General features: G+C 49.5%; 1 long non-coding RNA gene across 1 annotated transcript; it reads right to left on the bottom strand.

Moving 5' to 3' along the window:
- Window positions 1-214: 214 nt before the first annotated feature.
- On the bottom strand, window positions 215-7235 carry LOC143805824 (uncharacterized). The gene is made up of 3 exons (XR_013221339.1): window positions 5677-7235; window positions 3942-4030; window positions 215-752 (listed from the first exon to the last, which is right to left on the bottom strand). It is a non-coding gene; the product is annotated as an uncharacterized LOC143805824 (long non-coding RNA).
- Window positions 7236-20038: the final 12803 nt, after the last annotated feature.

Below are 20038 nucleotides of genomic sequence, written 5' to 3'. Positions count from 1 at the left end.
ATTTTTTAAGACCTTTCGGTCCTTGGTGAAATGAGTAAAAAGAAAAATGCCTGACAACCCACCCCATACACAAATACTCATACGGTATGGTTGTCACCCTCAGTTCCCAGAAACAGTTAGAAAACATGGCAGCAATACCAAAATTTTACTACAACTCTAAGGTCATCAAAGTCTTATATTTACTGACTTTTTGGTGGGAGAAGTTTCAGATATCTTTAGTTTCCATTTTTATTATCAGCAGTCACCAATACATGATCGAGTTTTGCATTCGATGCTATAGCAGCAAAAAGTGTCACACCGATGATAAGTAATATTATAAGGCATATCTGAAATACTACATGCAGGATGACAGTGTACACGTCAATCGCAATGTAAACCAGGCCGGGGGTAAAGAATAAAACATCCCAAATCCAGACTAAGATGGCGAAGCAGCATATGATGAGAAGCCGAAATATGTTACACGCTGACAGCACAAAGTTCAGGAGCGACTCCGCGATATCATACAAGACCCTGACCACATGGGCCAGCAGGAAAAATGTCACTGCACGCAACCAGGAGGCCGAGAACGGAAAGCGTCATCCGCTGAAGACTCTGCCCGAGCTGCAGGCACATGGATCTAAAAGAACAAGGTTCTGTGGAGAATAGCGTCCCGTTGAAGTCATCCTTTTCACTTAGATTGAGCTTTGAAAATGGAGAACGGGATAACGATTCGGCAAAGAATAGAGGTTTTCTGAATTTCGCCATGTACAGTTCTGGGAATAAAAGAAAATAAATAAAACAACAGTATCTAAGGAAAAAAAGGTAATTTTAACTATAGTAGTCAGTAAGTGCCAGAAATGTAGGATAATGATGTGTAATTGTTTGCTTTGTGAATTATTAATAAATATTGTCACTCATGTGCCGTAACACATGGCACCAAGAACACAGGGAACCAAGAGCATATGGCACCAAGAACACATGGCGGTACCAAGAGCACATGGTACCAAGACCACATGGCACCAACACATAGAACCAACAGCTTATGGCACCTACACATAGAACCAACAGCACATGGTACCAAGAGCACATGGCATCAAGAGCACATGGCACCAAGAACACATGGCACCAAGAATACATGGCACCAAGAACACATGGCACCAAGAACACATGGCACCAAGAACACATACCACCAAGAACACATGGCACAAAGAGCACATGGAACCAAGAGCACATGGCACCAAGAGCACATGGAACCAAGAGCACATGGAACCAAGAGCACATGGAACCTAGAGCACATGGAACCTAGAGCAGGTTGCACCAAGAGGACATGGCACCAAGAACACATGGCACCAAGAACACATGGAACCTAGAGCACATGGCACCAAGAACACATGGCACCAAGAACACATGACACCAAGAACACATGACACCAAGAACACATGACACCAAGAACACATGGATCCAAGAACACATGGAACCAAGAGCACATGCCACCAAGAACACATGGAACCTAGAGCACATGGAACCAAGAGCGCATGGAACCTAGAGCAGGTTGCACCAAGAGCATATGGAACCAAGAGCATATGGAACCAAGAGCATATGGAACCAAGAGCACATGGCACCAAGAACACATGGCACCAAGAACACATGGCACCAAGAGCACATGGAACCTAGAGCACATGGAACCTAGAGCACATGGCACCAAGAACACATGGATCCAAGAGCACATGGCACCAAGTGCACATGGCATCAAGAACACATGGCATCAAGAACACATGGCATCAAGAACACATGGCACCAGGAACACATGGCACCAGGAACACATGGCACCAAGAACACATGGCACCAAGAGCACATGGCACCAAGAGCACATGGCACCAAGAAAACATAGAACTAAGAATACAGGAGCACATGGAACCGTGAGCACGTTGCACCAAGAGCACATGGCACCAAGAGCACATGGCACCATGAACACATGGCACCAAGAGCACATTATTATTATTTATTTATATAGCACCATTAATTCCATGGTGCTGTACATGAGAAGGGGTTACATCAAAATACAAATATCACTTACAGTAAACAAAACTAACAATGACAGACTGATACAGAGGGGAGATGACCCTGCCCGTGCGGGATTTCATTCTACAGGATTATGGGGAAGGAGACAGTAGGTCGAGGGTTGCACTAGCGCAGATTGTGTTGAGGTGGCTGTGTGGTCATTACAGGTTGTAAGCTTTCTTGAAGAGGTGGGTTTTCAGGTTACTTTTGAAGGATCCAAATGTGGTGGATAACTGGACGTGTTGAGGCACAGAATTCCAGAGGATGGCGGATATTCAGGAGAAGTCTTGGAGGCGATTGGGTGAGGAGCGAATAAGCGTGGAGGAGAGAAGGAGGTCTTTGGAGGACCAGAGATAACGTGGGGGAAGATATTGAGAGATTAGTTTGGAAATATATGGAGGAGAACGGTTATGGATGGCTTTGTACAGACCTGGGCAAGATGTGGCCCGCGGGCCGCATCCGGCCCGCCTGATGATTTTAAACGGCCCGCCAGCTAGCTGTCACTTCTGACAGCCGCCCCCGGCACCGCTCGGCCAGCCGCCAGACGCTTCTGAGGAGGACCGCTGGCGGCTGGAGTGAAGGCCCTGAGCTCATACGCATCGGCCCTGTACGTCACGTGCAATGTGAGCAGCAGAGCCGGGTTGAATATTGGTGGCGGCGGCCATGTTCCCAAGGCCGCGCGTGCGCAGATGGAGTGCTCTGCTTCACGGGGATTCAGGAAAATGGCCGCGGGAGGCCGCACGTGCACAGATGGAGATCGCGGCGGCCATTTTCCTGAAGCTGAGTTTGCAGATTTAGATCTCGGCTTCAGGAAAATGGCCGCCGCGATCTCCATCTGCGCACGCGCGGCCTCCCGCGGCCATTTTCCTGAATCCCCGTGAAGCAGAGCACTCCATCTGCGCACGCGCGGCCTCGGGAACATGGCCGCCGCCGCCACCGATATTCAACCCGGCTCTGCTGCTCACATTGCATTCCGGGCCGCTGCGTCACCTCACCGGTGGAATTGACCCTGCGCACGCCATGCCACACCTCTACCGTCGCCACACCACTGCTGCAATCCCCCCATGGACACCAGGCGGTGGCGTCGCCCACCTAAGCAGGAAGGGACCCTGCTCAGGTGCACGCCACACCGCATCACCCCACCTCTGCCGACACCATGCCTCCTGTGACCCTGCTCTGCCACCGCCAGCCTTCAGGTAAGATACTGTAAATTCGGACAATAAGACGGACCCCCCATCTGATAAAAAAACTTTTTTCCTGCATTTTTCACCCCAAATTTGGGGTGCGCCTTATGGTCCGGTGCGTCTTATAGTCCGAAAAATACGGTAATTATATTAGTCCGGCCCTCTAAAACCATCCCAATTTCTCATGCGGCCCCATGGCAAAATTAATTGCCCACCCCTGCTGTATAGTATACATACCCTATGTCGTACAGTGCACGTACCCTATGTCGTACAGTGCACGTACCCTATGTCGTACAGTGCACGTACCCTATGTCGTACAGTGCACGTACCCTATGTCGTACAGTGCACGTACCCTATGTCGTACAGTGCACATACCCTATGTCGTACAGTGCACATACCCTATGTCGTACAGTGCACATACCCTATGTCGTACAGTGCACATACCCTATGTCGTACAGTGCACATACCCTATGTCGTACAGTGCACATACCCTATGTCGTACAGTGCACATACCCTATGTCGTACAGTGCACATACCCTATGTCGTACAGTGCACATACCCTATGTCGTACAGTGCACATACCCTATGTCGTACAGTGCACATACCCTATGTCGTACAGTGCACATACCCTATGTCGTACAGTGCACATACCCTATGTCGTACAGTGTACATACCCTATGTATAGTATAAATACTTTATATTGCATAGTGCACATACCCTACGGAAAGAGCTCCCTCTTCAGGTCTATATGGTAAGTGCAGCACAACGCAGAAGTGCTGGACAGTCCAACCAACTGATTGCAGAAGCTGTAAAAATAAAGTCAAATCATCATAATTGCAATTAACGGTAAAATAAAAAGCAAATTGATTCTGTAGAAATCAAGCCACTGCTAATGTCATGAATGTTATAAACGTACAGGTCTTGGTGTGTGCCGTCTTCCTAGTAACATGTATGGACCGGTCTCATTAGCATCGATGCAGACTTGTCAATTATGAGGAAGGTTCACATGCGGCTGACTGCTTCCGTCTACCATGCACTTTAATGGCAGAATCTGATCCACAAAAACGAACAATAGGGCATACACTGATGCTTTCTCGGATCAGCTACAAAAATGGCTGTGTGCTTGTCTGGGTCCGTGTAATGTCCATTCTCAAAACGTACAGAACACTGATGGGAAACAAAGTCTAACTGCCAGAAAACAACATGGACAAAGGTATTAGGACACGCACACATTGCACCCGCAGGATCTTTTATACCATCACGTTCTAAATCCATAGACATTAATATGGAGTCAGTCCCCACTTTACAGCTATAACAGCTCCCGCTCTTCTGGGAGGACTTTCTGCAACATCATGGAGATGTCCGAGGGATTATTGCCCCTTCATAGAGAACAGCATTTGTGAGGTCAGACCATGATGTTGGGGAGAGGCCGGGCTCACAATCTCCATTCTAGTTCATCCCATTCTGTTGAATAAAGTTGAGGTCCAAACTCTTCCACTAATCTTCCCCCTCCATGTCTGTATGGACCTTGTGCGCTGGGCATAGTCATGGGGAACAGAAAAGGGTTTTCCCCAAACTGTTCCCACAAAAGAAGGAAGCTACAATTTTCCACAATATCTAATAATGGCTGAGTTGCTGCTTCTCAATAATATCACTCACGGATGATGGGGGAAGATTTAAGAGGGAAGAAATGTGATGGATGGACTTGTTACCCCGGTGGCTGCTATTACAGGACCGCGCTGGTATCAGTGAGCTCTGCACCACCGGCCGTTCTTTCATAAAGGAGCAGACGGACCGGATTTTACACAGCGGTGGCAATGAGGCTGAGTGATGAACCTGAATTAAGATGTGTGCGCCAATACTTTTGACCATGTAGTGTATAAATACTGCGGTGGTTACAGTGTGATCCATTATTTATACCCGGCGGCTCCTTTATCTTCCTGCTGGAGCTGCAGACCCCTGTGACCATGCTGTTCGGGTAGGTGCGCAGAGATTTTTGAGGACTTTTTGGAGCAGAAGTCAAACTCAAAAGCTTCTGTTCAGTTTCCTCTCCAAAATCTCAGCAAAAAGACTTTGTGAACACATGCCCCAAGAATCTGCAGCTACTGCGGAGACTCTAGAGCATGGCTCCACTAGATACCACAGCATGACTATAGCATTTAGGCATTATTATTGTGCAAAAGTAGTAAATCATAAAAAAAAAAAAAAAATACACAAAGTATCTCCATATTCATTCCGACCCAGAAAAGAAAGTAATGTCAATTATGCTGCACAATGAATGGGGTAAACTTAAAAAGCAAAAATTAGTTGAAAAAACACTCCCCTACCGAAAAAATAAAAAAGTTAGTAAACTTTATAAACTACCTGACTTTAAACGTCCATTCTACTCCTCAACCAAAATGAACAGTAGCAGTGAAAAAAAATCCAACAGAGTAAAGTAAATCTTTCTTACCCAGAACTAATTACGGTAGAGCCAAGTTCTCGCAGTCGGCCGCGTTCACACTATGGACACAACACAGCACTGCCAGCAGTACAGACCGACGCAACCTGAAAGAGACTAGAAAAAAACCAAAGCAAATAGTGTTTCCATCCTTAGGACTTGTCAGTCCGGTCCGTCCAGTCATTTACTTTCTATTTTCTTCCTGCAGACTTTTCAGCCATGAAACGAATCTGAAACAGTTGATACATCTAAATTCCATAGGTTATCAGGGAGGAGAAAAGAAAATCTGCTTTTATTTCCTATATGCAGCACCAATATGCACTACCTGGTGTTGACGCTCATCCTCATTGAAGTGAATGAGGCCAAGCTGCAATATATGATACACGGTGGCTCAGTGGTTAGCACTGATGCTTTGCAGCGATGGGGTCCTGGGTTCAAATCCCACCAAGAACAACATCTGTAAGGAGTTTGTATGTTCTCCCCGCGTTTGCGGGGGTTTCCTCCAGTTTCTTCCCACGCTCTAAGACATACTGATAGGGAATCTAGATTGTGAGCCCCGATGGGGACAGTGATGATGATGTCGGTAAAGTGCTATGGAATTAACGGTGCTATAAAAGTGAATGAAATCAATAAATACTGTTTTGTTTTTTAAAACAAAAACCTGCGGCATATCACTTGATTCAGCATTTTTGCAGCCTTTTTTTCACCCATAGAAAGCAATAAGTGCAAAAAAAAAAAGCATAAAAAATGCCATCAGTTCTTGCAGAGTATTTAGTGAAGAAAAGCAGGATGTGAAACTCGTTTAGTTTTATAATTTTCCAAAGTTATACCATAATCATGAGCTGGATATTAGGACTAGAGCAGTTTAATTAAATTAGTGATATGTGTTAAAGTAAGCAAAGCCCGACCAACTAAAGTGTGAAAATGAACAATGCCCTTTCAACTCAATGTCCTACCAAGGTGTAAAAGCAAAGATGGCCGACCAATGTGTGAAAGTGAACAATGCCCTACCAACTCAATACCCTACCAAGGTGTAAAAGCAAAGAATGGCCGACCAATGTGTGAAAGTGAACAATGCCCTATCAACTCAATGTCCTACCAAGGTGTAAAAGTAAAGAAGTGACCATTGTGCGAAATTGAACAATGCCTGACCAACTAAATGCTCTGCCAGTATCTTAGGTAAGCTATGTCTAACCAATTCTACTCCCCCGCACTGTTAGTACATTTGCAATTGTGCATTTTTTCATGAATTCATATAAACGTTTTTTGTTCAGACTAGTCAGCATTTTTTCAAACTTTTTTCCACTATATAATGTGATCAAATTGCGCTTTTGGGATTTATATACAGAAAAGCTAAACGAAAGCCATCATTAACATCTAAACAGAAAAAAAACAAGGTTACAATGGGCTAAGGAAAAGCAATCGTGGACTGTTGATGACTGGATGAAAGTCATGCAGTGAGGAATCACAAATCTGCACTGGGCAAGGTGATGATGCTGGAACTTTTGTTTGGTGCCGTTCCAATGAGATGCTTGATGCTGAATGGCCCACGAAGAGCCTACTGACCGAGTGGAGTGTGCCCTGATCCCCGCTAGAATCATCTTGCCTCTGACGCGGTAAGCTTCTTGAATAGTCGACCGAATCCATCTGGCTATTGTCGACTTAGAAGCGGCCAATCCCTTCCAGTGTCCTGCCGAGAGCACGAACAGGGCATCCATCTGGCGAAAAGGTGCCGTCCGATATCCTCATTAAGGAGAAAAGACACCACCTTAGGAAGGAAGGACGGAGACGGTCTGAGGACCACCTTGTCACAGTGAAAAACCAGAAAGGGAGCTTGACAGGAAAGAGCAGCTAACTCCGAGACTCTTCTGATCGAAGTAATCGCTACAAGGAAGGCAACCTTCCATGAAAGGAGAGATAGGGAGATGTCCTGCAACGGCTCGAAAGGAGACTCTTGTAGGACACCCAGGACCAAATTAAGGTCCCAGACGTCTAGAGGCGCTCTGGAAGAATGTTTTCACCTGGGGTTTGGAAGTGATCTTACGCTGGAACAGGACAGACAAGGCCGAGACCCGCCCTTTGAGGGAACTCGGCGCTAGACCCAAGTCCAGACCGGACTGAAGAAATTCCAAAATGGTGGGAATGTTGAAATTGACCAGAGGACGACCTCTGCTTCTGCACCAGTCGAAGATGATTTTCCAGATCCGATGATAGATACGCACCGACACCGACTTTCGAGCATTGATCATGGTGGAAACTACTTTGCGGGAAAACCCGCTTGAGTCAGAAGCCAGGATTCAATGGCTAAGCCATCAAACACAGGGCCCCTGAGTTCTGATGGTAAATCAGACCCTGAGAAAGCAGATAAGGACCATCTGGGAGTCGCCAAGGAACGTCTGCGACCAATTGAATTAGTTCTGCGTACCACACTCGGCGTGGCCAGTTTGGGGCAATGAGAATCACCGGTACCCCCTCCGCCTTGATCTTCCTGATGGCCTTCGGAATCAAGGGTAAGGGGGGGAAACAGATATGGAAGATGGAAGCGACTCCAGGGGAGGACTAGCGCATCCACCCCGATGGCTCTCGGGTCCCGGGATCGGGCCACAAACTCTGGTACTTTGGCATTAAACCAAGAAGCCATCAGGTCTATATCCGGAGTACCCCAGCGAAGGCAGATCTGCTGGAAAATCTCCTGATGGAGAGTCCTCTCTCCCGAGACCAGGCCTTGACGGCTGAGGAAATCCGCAGCCCAATTTTCCACTCTTGGAATGTGAACGGCCGATATGACCAAGTGGTTCCTTTCGGCCCAGTGAAGGATGTGTTCCACCTTGCGCATTGCAGCTTTGCTGCGAGTGCCTCATTGATGATTGATGTAGGCCACAGGTGTGGCATTGTCCGACTGGATACGGATGGGGCGGCCTGCTAGGAGCCGACGCAGGGACAGCCAAATCGCTTGGATCTCCAGGACATTGATGGGACGACGAGATTTTTGCAGGGACCAACTGCCCTGGGCAGTGTGATGACGAAAAACAGCTCCCCAGCCAAAAAGACTAGCGTCAGTCGTGACCACCAGCCAATGGACCGGGAGAAAGGACTTCCCTTTAAGGATGGAGTACCGGAGGAGTTCACCACTGGAGTGCCTGCTTGACCCGAGGGGCCAGTCGACATGGATGATCAAGGGAAGGACTTTTTTCCTATGCATCTAAGAATGCGTGTTGCAGGGGCCGAAGATGGAGTTGGGAGAACGGGATTGCTTTCATTGCGGCTACCATCTTCCTGAGAATCCTCATGCCGAAACGAATGGAACAAGGAGGTGAATGACAGAGCTCCCGGACTCCGTGTTGAAGGGCTAGGACCTTGTCCCGAGGGAGAATCACCAACCCTCTGGAAGTGTCCAGGATCATGTCCAGGAAGGTAATCTGCTGAGCCAGAACAGGAGAGGACTTGTTCAGGTTGATTAACCAGCCAAGCCAAGAAAGAGTATCCAAGGAAATGTGGATGGACGCACTCCTCGCAGGCTTGGAAAGATGGCCCTTTGATCAGTAGGTCATCTAGATAAGGCAGAAGGACTAAGGGTACCTTCACACTGGTCGATTCTGCTACGATTACGACGCATTTGCGTCATATTCGACATCGCAGTACGAGCTCGTAGCCAGCGGTCACACTCTACGATGTTAACGCTTTTTCTGACGTAGTTGCGATGTGAACGTCACGCGTCGCAATCGTACGCTACCCTTCACACCGCCATAGTCCTACGACTCCGAGCGTGACGTATTACCAGCATGGGCGTGCTAAAACGTCACGCCCAATCAGGAGACAGGTATGCGGAAGCCCAACCCACGTAGTCGCATTACGAGCTCGTATGACCGCCGTCACATACTACGATTTCGACCGCCACAGCGAGACATTTACGACGAAAGAAAGTTCTGCTCTTTCTTTCACATCGTACGATGCTGGGCTGCGTCGCAGATCGTAACGCCATGTCACACTTTGCAACCTCGGAACGAGGACGGATAAACGTCACAAATCGAACGCTCGTTCAGACTTTGATTGCACAGTGTGAAGGGGCCCTAAGCCCTGAGTGTGTAGAATGGCCATGGCAGCTGCCATGACCTTTGTGAATACCCCGGGGGCGGCGGCGAGGCCAAAGGGAAAGACTGTGAACTGAAAATATTCTCCTCGAACCGCAAAGTGAAGAAATCTTTGGTGGAGGGGGAAAAAGGAGATTTTTGTTTACTTACCGTAAAATCTTTTTCTCCGAGCCAATCATTGGGGGACACAGACCGTGGGTGTTATGCTGCTTGCCACTAGGAGGACACTAAGTGATACAAAGAAAGTTAGCTCCTCCCCTGCAGTATACACCCTCCTGCTGGCCCTCAGCTAACCAGTTCGGTGCAAAAAGCAGTAGGAGATCAGTAACAACATATTAGCTTACAGCATGTCATATTATATATGAGAGTATAGCATATCGGATTGTAAAAACAAGCATAAGCCAATACTAGGGTGGGAGCTGTGTCCCCCAATGATTGGCTCGGAGAAAAAGATTTTACGGTAAGTAAACAAAAATCTCCTTTTCTCCTACGCCTCATTGGGGGACACAGACCGTGGGACGTACCAAAGCAGTCCCTGGGTGGGGACAACGTCAGATCAGGCTCTGTGTAACTGCTACTTACAAGTTCTCCACCGCGGCCTGCAGAGTCCGCCTGCCCAGAGTCACATCTGTGGAAGTCTGGGAATTATAATGCTTCAAGAATGCATGCGGACTGGACGAATCCGCAAGCTTGCAGGCGTGTCTTGTTGACGCCTGGTGCCTGGAACCCACGATAGACGGGAAAATAGGCTGCCATCTAACACGGAAGGACTCCTGGATGGTGAAAGAATACACCAGGCTAAATGGCCGATGGAGACGGCCAAACCCTTCCTGTAAAAGTCAGGAAGCCTTCCTCTTACCGGTAGGAAACCCAAGATACAGTGTCCAACCTTCGGAAGGACGCCGTCCTCAAGACATACCTACTCAGAGCACTTGCTCTGTCCGGAATATGGGGACCTCATTCCATTTTGTGGAGTGGTGCCAAAAGAGATGAGGGAAGAACTATGCCCTCATGACAGTAGTAATACAATACCACCTTGGTAACTAGGGACAGGGAAAGCTTGAGGACAACCTTGCCTTGAAGGAAATAAGAGAAAAAAGTCTGAAAAGACCCGTTAGCACCGAAGACTCGTCAGGATGAGGATATCGCCGAGAGAAAAGGGGGCAACCTTCCCTAATAGAATAGATCCCAATGATCTAACGGTATGCAATAGGGAAGAACTACATGTGAAAAACATCCTGCGAGGTGGTCCCTACTTGCAGTTTTGTTGCAGAAAGACAGAAAGCTACCAGCTCCGCAAGCGAACTGACGTGGTCAGTGCGGATTTCCGAGGATCACTGGGGCCCTTTCTGCTTCTGAAAAGCTTTCGGAAGTGGAAACTGGTACCACGGAATAACCGGAGCATGCAGTGCGAAGGCTCCTGGATCTCGAGGCCGAACAACAAACTCCAGTACACAGGCGATCAGTCAGGACGCCATCCGAGCTACAACTGTAGAGCTCCAGTGAAGGCGGGTCTGATGGAATACTTCCAGTGAAGTTCCCACTCACTTGAGGTGAAACCCTGACGGCTAAATATGTTCGCTGCCCAGAGTTCTACTCCTGGGATATGTACTGCCAAGATCACCGAGTGATAGATCTCGGCCCATGTGAGGTACTTTGGCCATGGTGCTTGAACGTGGGTACTCGCTAGATGATTGACGTATGACACAGCCGTGGCGTTGTCCAATTGAATTCGGATGGGTTGACCCGCCATAAGGAGTGGACCTACTATAGGACTACCCTTGAGATCTCCAGAGCAATGATCGGGAGAAGAGGACTGGCATTGGAAGTTACTAGTAACCATGGAACCGGGAGAAAAAACTCCGGATGAAGAAGGAGCTCAGAGACTATCGTCTGAAAGGCTGCTTGACTTGCTGAAAACTAACGGAGCAAAGGAAACTGCTTCCATTGTCGTCTCCGTTTTTTTTTTTTTTTTTGGAACCCTCCCAGCAAATCGAATGAAATGAGGGGATGAGTGAGCAAGAGCGCGAGCTCCCTGTTGAGAAACCATGACCTTGTCTGGAGGGAGATTTACCACCCTTCTGGAAGAATACTGGATCATCCTCAAAAAGGATATCTGTTGGGCTGGAAATGAGGAGTTGTCTAAGTCTAGCCACCAGCCCAGGTGAGAGGGTATCGCAAGTGATATAGACGACTTAGCGTAGTCCTGCAAGGGTGGGTAAACAGTCGGTCAAACAGGGTAAGACGACCACACCTCTAGGTGCAAGATGACAGCCGCCATGACCCTTGCGAACACCCTGGATGCGGTAGCAAGGCCGAAGAACAAGGTCGTGACTTAAATGCTGTTCACGAATGGAAAAGCAGAGGAATTTTTGAAGAGGTTAGGCATCCCGAATGTCGATGGATGCCAGAAACTGCACCTTTTTTGTTGAAGTAATGGCTGAGCGGATGAGACTCCATTCGAAGAAGAAAAAGAACCTTGTGAAAAGATTGTTAGAAGTTTGAGGTCTGGGATCGGTCCTACTTATCGTTCCCCCTTTTAGGAACCAAGATCCCTTAGATCTAGACTGTCCTGGACAACCCTTTTACTGTTGGTCGGGGCTGCGGAAACGTACGATTCTTCGTTAGTCTCCCGCTCAAAAATATGATTGACCAGCTGAACTGTCTTCAGGAAAGGGATACTGGTGTGAATCAAAGTAGTTAAGGACTCCAAGCAGGAGACCGTTGCTCTAGCAATCCATGTGGCGGATAGGGAGGTTAAAGGGCTGGACCCGTAGCTGCCAAACGGAACAAACCAGATGTGCTATCTGACAGATCGTGGCATTTTTAATTGAGGACATATCGGGCAGGGATACTGGTAGGTAAACCACAGGAGATTGTACCCGGTTAATCTGCCGAGTGGCAGAATGCGCCGCTGCTTCCAGCAGGTCATTGCAGAGTTAAAAATTAGGAGCCTCGATCCACCATCCTCTTAACAAGGAAGTGGAGAGGGAAATTCGCCTTGGTGATGCAGAGGGGGGTGCTCAGACGCCCGAAAAAAGGATGCCTTTGTACATCCAGAGTGCAGGTCTCCGGGTGGACAGGACAGGTTGTCTGGCGTTAGGCCTGGACCTTCGAGTGCCCGTCTGTTGATGGTGTGGGGAGACCGGCGCCCTTTAAAGTGCCTGTCGCCCTTAAAAATCAGACCAGGCATAGCGTCCCACGTAGAGGCTTCTGTCCAGTGAATCGCATATCCGGACTGGATGGCAAAAGCTCTACGAGGGAGTTTAGGCTGAGGGAACTAGTTACACTGGGATAAACTGGGATCAGCGGCAGAGGGCTCCTCATTTATGACCAGTTTCGGATTGGTCATGGTGCCCTCAAGACCAGGGAAAACTGGTCGTGTGCCTTTAAGACCAGGGAATACTGGTCGTGTGCCTTTAAGACCAGGGAATACTGGTCGTGTGCCTTTAAGACCAGGGAATACTGGTCGTGTGCCTTTAAGACCAGGGAATACTGGTCGTGTGCCTTTAAGACCAGGGAATACTGGTCGTGTGCCTTTAAGACCAGGGAATACTGGTCGTGTGCCTTTAAGACCAGGGAATACTGGTCGTGTGCCTTTAAGACCAGGGATTACTGGTCGTGTGGCTTTAAGACCAGAGAATGCTGGTCGTGTGCCTTTAAGACCAGGGAATACTGGTCGTGCGCCTTTAAGACCAGGGAATACTGGTCGTGTGCCTTTAAGACCAGGGAATACTGGACGTGTGCCTTTAAGACCAGGGAATGCTGAACGTGTGCGTTTAAGACCCGGGGATACTTACTGGTCCCGTGTCTTTAAAACCCGGGAATACTGGTCACGCGCCTTTAAGACCAGGGAATACTGGTCACGTGCCTTTAAGACCAGGGGATACTGGTCACGTACCCTTAAGACCAGGGAATACTGGTCACGTGCCTTTAAGACCAGGGAATACTGGTCACGTGCCTTTAGACCAGGGAATACTGGTCACGTGCCTTTAAGACCAGAGAATACTGGTCACGTGCCTTTAGACCAGGGAATACTGGTCACGTGCCTTTAAGACCAGGGAATACTGGTCACGTGCCTTTAGACCAGGGAATACTGGTCACGTGCCTTTAAGACCAGAGAATACTGGTCGTGTGACTTTAAGACCAGGAATACTAGTCATGCGGGTTTAGGTAAAATCTCGCAGCGGGCGAGAAGCGCCAATTCAGGGGGCGGAGCCACAGGCACGACGTGGGCGGAGCCTCGAAACTTCCATGAATAGGCCCCAGCCGGGGCGTAAATTTCTGCAGCCGGCGTCAGCGTAGAAGTTAGGGGTGGTCACCCGTTGCTCGAGAAAATTGAGCGCTTCCGCGTCAGGCGCTAAGCGCCAGGGAACGACACGGTGCGCTTCTGGGGTGCGGACTACACATCAACCGAAGCCGGGAGCTAAATTTGTTAGCCGGCTGGAGCGTTACCTCAGGGAGGTGGCCACAGGGAAGTCTGAGACTGCCTGTCAATATCCCGCTGCAGAAGCCCATTGCTGGCAGGATCCACTTACCAACGGTGCGCGTCCCGGCATGGAGCCGCCGCGGATGTCGGGTATTGCAGCGTGGACGGTGCAGGGATAGAGAGATAAACCTCAATCCATCATCCCTTTGTTAGGGAGGTGGAGAGGAACCGTCCGCCTCCTTGTGCCATCCGCTTTCACAGTGGTGGGATAGTGGGGGCTGCCCGGACCATGGAGGGGGGCTTCTGTACATCCACGAAGTTCAGCCCATCGGGACCATGAAGGCACCTTCGCCCCTGAAAGGGATTTCAACTGCGGCCTAGTCCGGCTGCAAAAGCCGGGGACTAAATTTTTGGAGCCTGCCGGTGGAGCGCGTCGGCGGGCCGCGCGCCGAATGATTGCCGCTGGCGTACCGGCCAGTGGCACCCCCAGGACCGCATCTTCCACGCAGGCAGCGTGAGGAAGAATGGCCCCCCGAGATCTGCAGGGCGCCTCTCGTCCCACACGAGAAGCGCCGATATAGGGGGCGGGGTTACGGCCGTGGGAGGGATCTGCCCACTGCGGCCTACTCCAGCTGAGAAGCCGGGGACTAAATTTTCGGCCTGCCTGGCGATGCGCGGCGGCCGCAACGGAGCGACGCTAACCGCCGCAGTTTCCCGACCGCCGGCGCCTGTCCCCAGGGGCTCTGCCGCAAGTACCGCCGGCGCCTGCCCCATAGAGGCCACTGCGGCCTACTCCGGCTGAAAAGCCGGGGACTAAATTTCCGGCCTGCCCGGCGGTGTGCGGCGGCGCGGCCGCAAAGCGATCTGGAGCGCAGGAGGGGAACTCCTGATATACTCTCAGTCCTGTAATGCAGGTCCCCCTGTACCTGCGCGCTCCATCCTCTTCTGTAATCCCTTTGGGCTCTAGCCGCAAGTATGCAACGCCATGTAATGTGGGCCTTGTATGTCGGGCCCCCGGAGAGGAACATGAGAGCCAGGCTCTATGTGCTCGCCGTCTTGCAGGGGGAAGGGAAATCGGGACCAAAGATGGAAACCCGTTGCCCCAGTAAAAATTGGCGTGCTCCAACGTCGCAGGAGAGGGACGGGGAGGTATACTCGCCGTGCTCGCCTGTTGCTGGTTCGGGGGAGAGCGGGTCCCATAAAAAAAGGATCCGTCGCCCCCTTCACTCCGTTGAATAAAAAATTTAAATTAAAATTAAAATAATAAAGTTGGGGTCTGAAAACAGACCCAAGTGCCTCCTACAGACACTAAGCAAGAACTGGTTAGCTGAGGGCCAGCAGGAGGGTGTATACTGCAGGGGAGGAGCTAACTTTCTTTGTATCACTTAGTGTCCTCCTAGTGGCAAGCAGCATACACCCACGGTCTGTGTCCCCCAATGAGGCGTAGGAGAAAATTGGGATGTGAAGATAGGCATCCCGAATGTCAATGGAGGATAGAAACTCCCCTCGTTCCATCGAGGAGATGACAGAACGGAGGCAATCCATTCTGAAATGCCAGACTCTGACAAATCTGTTTAGAAGCTTTAAGTCCAGGATGGGTCTGACTGGACCATCCTTCTTTGGTACTGTGAACAGGTTTAACCTCTTTCTGCCAGCTGACGGAATAGTACGTCAGCTGGCAGATCCCCTTCTTTGAGGTGGGCTCCGGCAGTGAGCCCACCTCAAAGCCGCGACATGTCAGCTGTTTTGTACAGCTGACATGTGTGCGCGCAAAGAGCGCGAGCGGAATCGCGATCCGCCCACGCCCATTAACTAGTTAAATGCCGCAGTCAAGCGCTGACAGCGGCATTTAACTAGCGCTCCCGGACGCGCGGCCGGAGGTACTCGCACTGCTGACCCCCGTCACATGATCGGGGGTCAGCGGTGCATTGCCATAACAACCAGAGGTCTCCTTGAGACCTCTATGGTTGTTGATGGCCGATTGCTTTGAGCGCCACCCTGTGGTCGGCGTTCAAAGTACACCTACATTTCTGCTACATAGAGGTGATCTGTACTTCACCTCTATGTAGCAGAGCCGATCGAGTTATGCATGCTTCTAGCCTCCTATGGAGGCTATCGAAGCATGCCAAAATTTAAAAAAAAAAAAAGTGTTTAAAAATATAAAAAAAATACAAAATATATAAAAGTTCAAATCACCCCCATCAAAATAAAACAATAAAAAAAAAAAATCAAACATACACATATTTGGTATCGCCGCATTCAGAATCGCCCAATCTATCAATAAAAACAAAGGATTAACCTGACCGCTAAATGGCGTAGCGAGAGAAAAAATCAAAACGCCAAAATTACGTTTTTTTGGTCGCCGCGACATTGCATTAAAATGCAATAACGGGCGATCAAAGAACGTATCTACACCAAAATGATATCATTAAAAACGCCAGCTTGGCACGCAAAAAATAAGCCCTCACCTGACCCCAGATCACGAAAATTGGAGACGCTACGGGTATCGGAAAATCGCGCAATTTTTTATTTATTTTTTTTTAGCAAACTTTGGATTTTTTTTTCACCACTTAGATAAAAAATAACCTAGACATGTTAGGTGTCTATGAACTCGTAATGACCTGGAGAATCATAATGGCAGGTTCGTTTTAGCATTTGGTGAACATAGCAAAAAAGTCAAACAAAAAACAAGTGTGAGATTGCACTTCTTTTGCAATTTCATCACACTTGGAATTTTTTTCCCGTTTTCTGTTACACGGCATGGTAAAACCAATGGTATCGTTCAAAAGTACATCTCATCCCGCAAAAAATAAGCCCTCACATGGCCATATTGACGGAAAAATAAAAAAGTTATGGCTCTGGAAAGGAGGGAAGCGAAAAACGAAAACGAAAAAAGCTCCGGGGGTGAAGGGGTTAAATAGAACCCTTGGAACCTTTCATTCTCTGGGACCGGGGTAATGACCCCATCTTGGCGGAGAGACTCAATAGCTTGGTAAAAAGCCCGAGCCCGCGTACCCGCCTCGGGTAGACGGGAAGAAAAGAATCGGGTTGGAGGAGGAGAAGAAAATTCTATTTTGTACCCGAAGGACACCATATCTCTGACCCACTCGTCGTGAACGAATGCGAGCCAGACATATCGAAAGAGGAGTAGGGGGCCGCCTACTCTGATGGTGTCGTCTGGGCAAGGTTGCGAGTCATTTAGTCGAGGATCTGAAGGGTCTGGATCCCCCAGATCTGGACTGCTTGGGGCAGCCCTTCCACGAGTGGTTGAGCTTGCGTGAGGACTGAGGACTCTTGTCCCTCTGAGCGGGGCGTCCCGGACTGGGGAAACTAGCTGTCGAGGACCACCCATAATTGCTGCGAAAGGACCGAAAACATGTCTGCAGCTGACGGCGGATAGGACACCTAACTCTTTGCTGGGGGAGGAATTTACTCTTCCCGCCTGCAGCGTCCAAAATCAATTGGTCCAGTTTTTTCTCCGAATAAACGACCACTGAGAAAAGGAAGAGATGTTAAGGACTTTTTAGATGCAGAGTCCACTCGCCAGTTCCTCAGGCATAGTGCCCTTCTAATAGCTACTGCATTGGAAGCTGTAAGCGCAGAGCAATTAGCCGCATCCAGCGAGGCATTTACTAAATAATCACCGGCCAAAGAAATTTGATTGGCCAACTCTGCTACCTCAGAAGGAAGAGCACTCTTCTGTATGGCCTTATGCAGGGAATCTGCCCAGTAAGCCACTGCTTTGGCTACCCAGGTCACTGCAAAAGAGGGAAAAAGTGCCGAGCCAGATGGAAAAGTTGAACGAGCGAGGCTGTCAATCAGATGATCTGTGGGATCTTTAATGGATGATCCATCTGGTAGGGACAGAAGAGTCTTGGATGATAAACGTGATACGGGAGGATCCACTGGAGGAGATTCCGTCCATTGTTTGCGGAGGTCAGGGGAGAAAGCATATCTGTCTCCAACGATCTGACCTGCAAAGCGTTTGTCTGGGTGCTCCCTATGTCTCTGGACTATGTCCTGAAACTCAGGGTGATTGGCAAACACCCTATGATGACGTTTAGACCTTTTAAAAGACACTGCAGTATCCAAGTGTGACGAAATAGGCTTTTCATCGACCTGCAGTGACTGGTTAAAGGCCTCCTTGAGACTATACACAGTAGCCTGATAACCTGGGGACTCCAGGTCAAGGGGCCCATCCGACTCAGATTCAGAGTCATGTTCGCTGTCCACTCCTGGAGAGGGAGAGCGAGAAAGAGCTAACGGACGCCGAAGCTCCAGAGGGCCTGGGGAGCGAGCTATGTACCAGCTTCCTCGATGCCTGTCTGTACCTTAAGTGAGAACGGCCCCTGCAGGCCGATGGTTCCCCTGATGTAGGGGAATTCTCCGAGACAGATAGATTAGTGGTCATGGTCCTGGAGGGACTCGAAGACGTTAGTCAAAGAAGCCATTGATTGCGAAAGTGACAAGGCCCACTCAGGGGGACTGGTCACCGTGGGTTCGGTCGCGGTGGGGGGCTCCTGAGCGCATTTGAGATCGCAAGCCTGACAGAGCGGAGCAGTATGCCCACTTGGTAACGCAGCCTGACAGGAGGTGCATGAAGTGAAAAACACTGTTTTAGTGGTCTTTTTAGAGGTTTTAGGTAGAGACATGCTGTATCCCTGTTAACCCCCAAAATATTGCAGGAAGCCAATTGTGCAGCTGAAAAACAGCAAAGCACTTGAGGAAAAAATGGGAGGGAAGCCTGAGGGAAGTGTGGCAGAGCACTTACCCAGGACCAGTGCCCCTGAGAGTTCTGTCCTCAAGCGTGCAGTGCCGGACCACAAGGGTAGAGGGACCTTGCCATGCTGAGCCTGCTGGGTGGTGAATTATGGCCCCCGACAACAGGAGAGGCGATGGGCAGAGCTGCTACTCTGCACTCAGGTCAGGGCTGCAATAGTGACAGTGCAGGAACCCTCAATCCACCATCCCTTTTGAGAGGGAGGAGAGGGACCGTCCAGCTCCCTGTTCCATCAGTGGTGGTGCATTGGGAGCAGCACGGACGCCATGATGGGGGGGGGATGGAGAACATCTGTGTATCCTAAGGGTTCGGCTCCCCTAGGATTTCACAGGGCAGGTTGTCCGGCTGTGGCCTGGCTCAGAAGGGGGTACATGTAGGAGACACTCCTTGCTCCCGTCTGTTGCTGGTGCAGGGAGATCGGCACCCTGAAGGGAACTGTCGCCACTAAAATAGCTCAGGCCTGGCATCCCACGTCGCAGGAGAGGATACGGGGAGGCAACATTCGCCGTGCTCGCCTGTTTGGGGGAGATCAGCCCCTTGAACGGGTCTGTCGCCCTAGTCTCTCTCTTGCGCAAAAAGGTTTAAAAATAAAACAGTATGGTCTGAATGGCAGATCCCAGTGTGCCTCCTACGGACACCAAGCATGAACTGGTTCTATCCGGAGCCAGTGGGCGGTGTATACTGAAGAGGAGGAGCTGACCTTTTTTGTATTTACTTAGTGTCAGCATACACCCACGGTCCTGTGTCCCCCATTGTGGCAAAGGAGAAATAATAAGTTAGCCACTATCAGTGGGATATGGGATAACTTGCTGATCACTGGGGGTTTGACCACTAGTGGAGTAGAGCGGAGGCCTCCCATCAATTGTCTATGGGACTGCTGCAAATAGCCGAGCGCCTCACTCTGCTTTCAGCGGGCAGCACCACAGACAATTAATGGGGCTGAGGTCGAGCATGCGCAACACCGCTCCATTCAGAGTCCCGATCTAGGAGGTTTTTTTGGGGATCAGAGATAACATTTTAAAACACTAAATATAGATCACACAAATCCAATATGAAGTCACAAGGAATAAGAGA

This window comes from Ranitomeya variabilis, chromosome 2, assembly GCF_051348905.1.
Source record: "Ranitomeya variabilis isolate aRanVar5 chromosome 2, aRanVar5.hap1, whole genome shotgun sequence".
Lineage (NCBI taxonomy): Eukaryota > Metazoa > Chordata > Amphibia > Anura > Dendrobatidae > Ranitomeya > Ranitomeya variabilis.
Note: the sequence above shows the minus strand (reverse complement) of the source record. Positions and strands in the feature narration are given on the sequence as shown.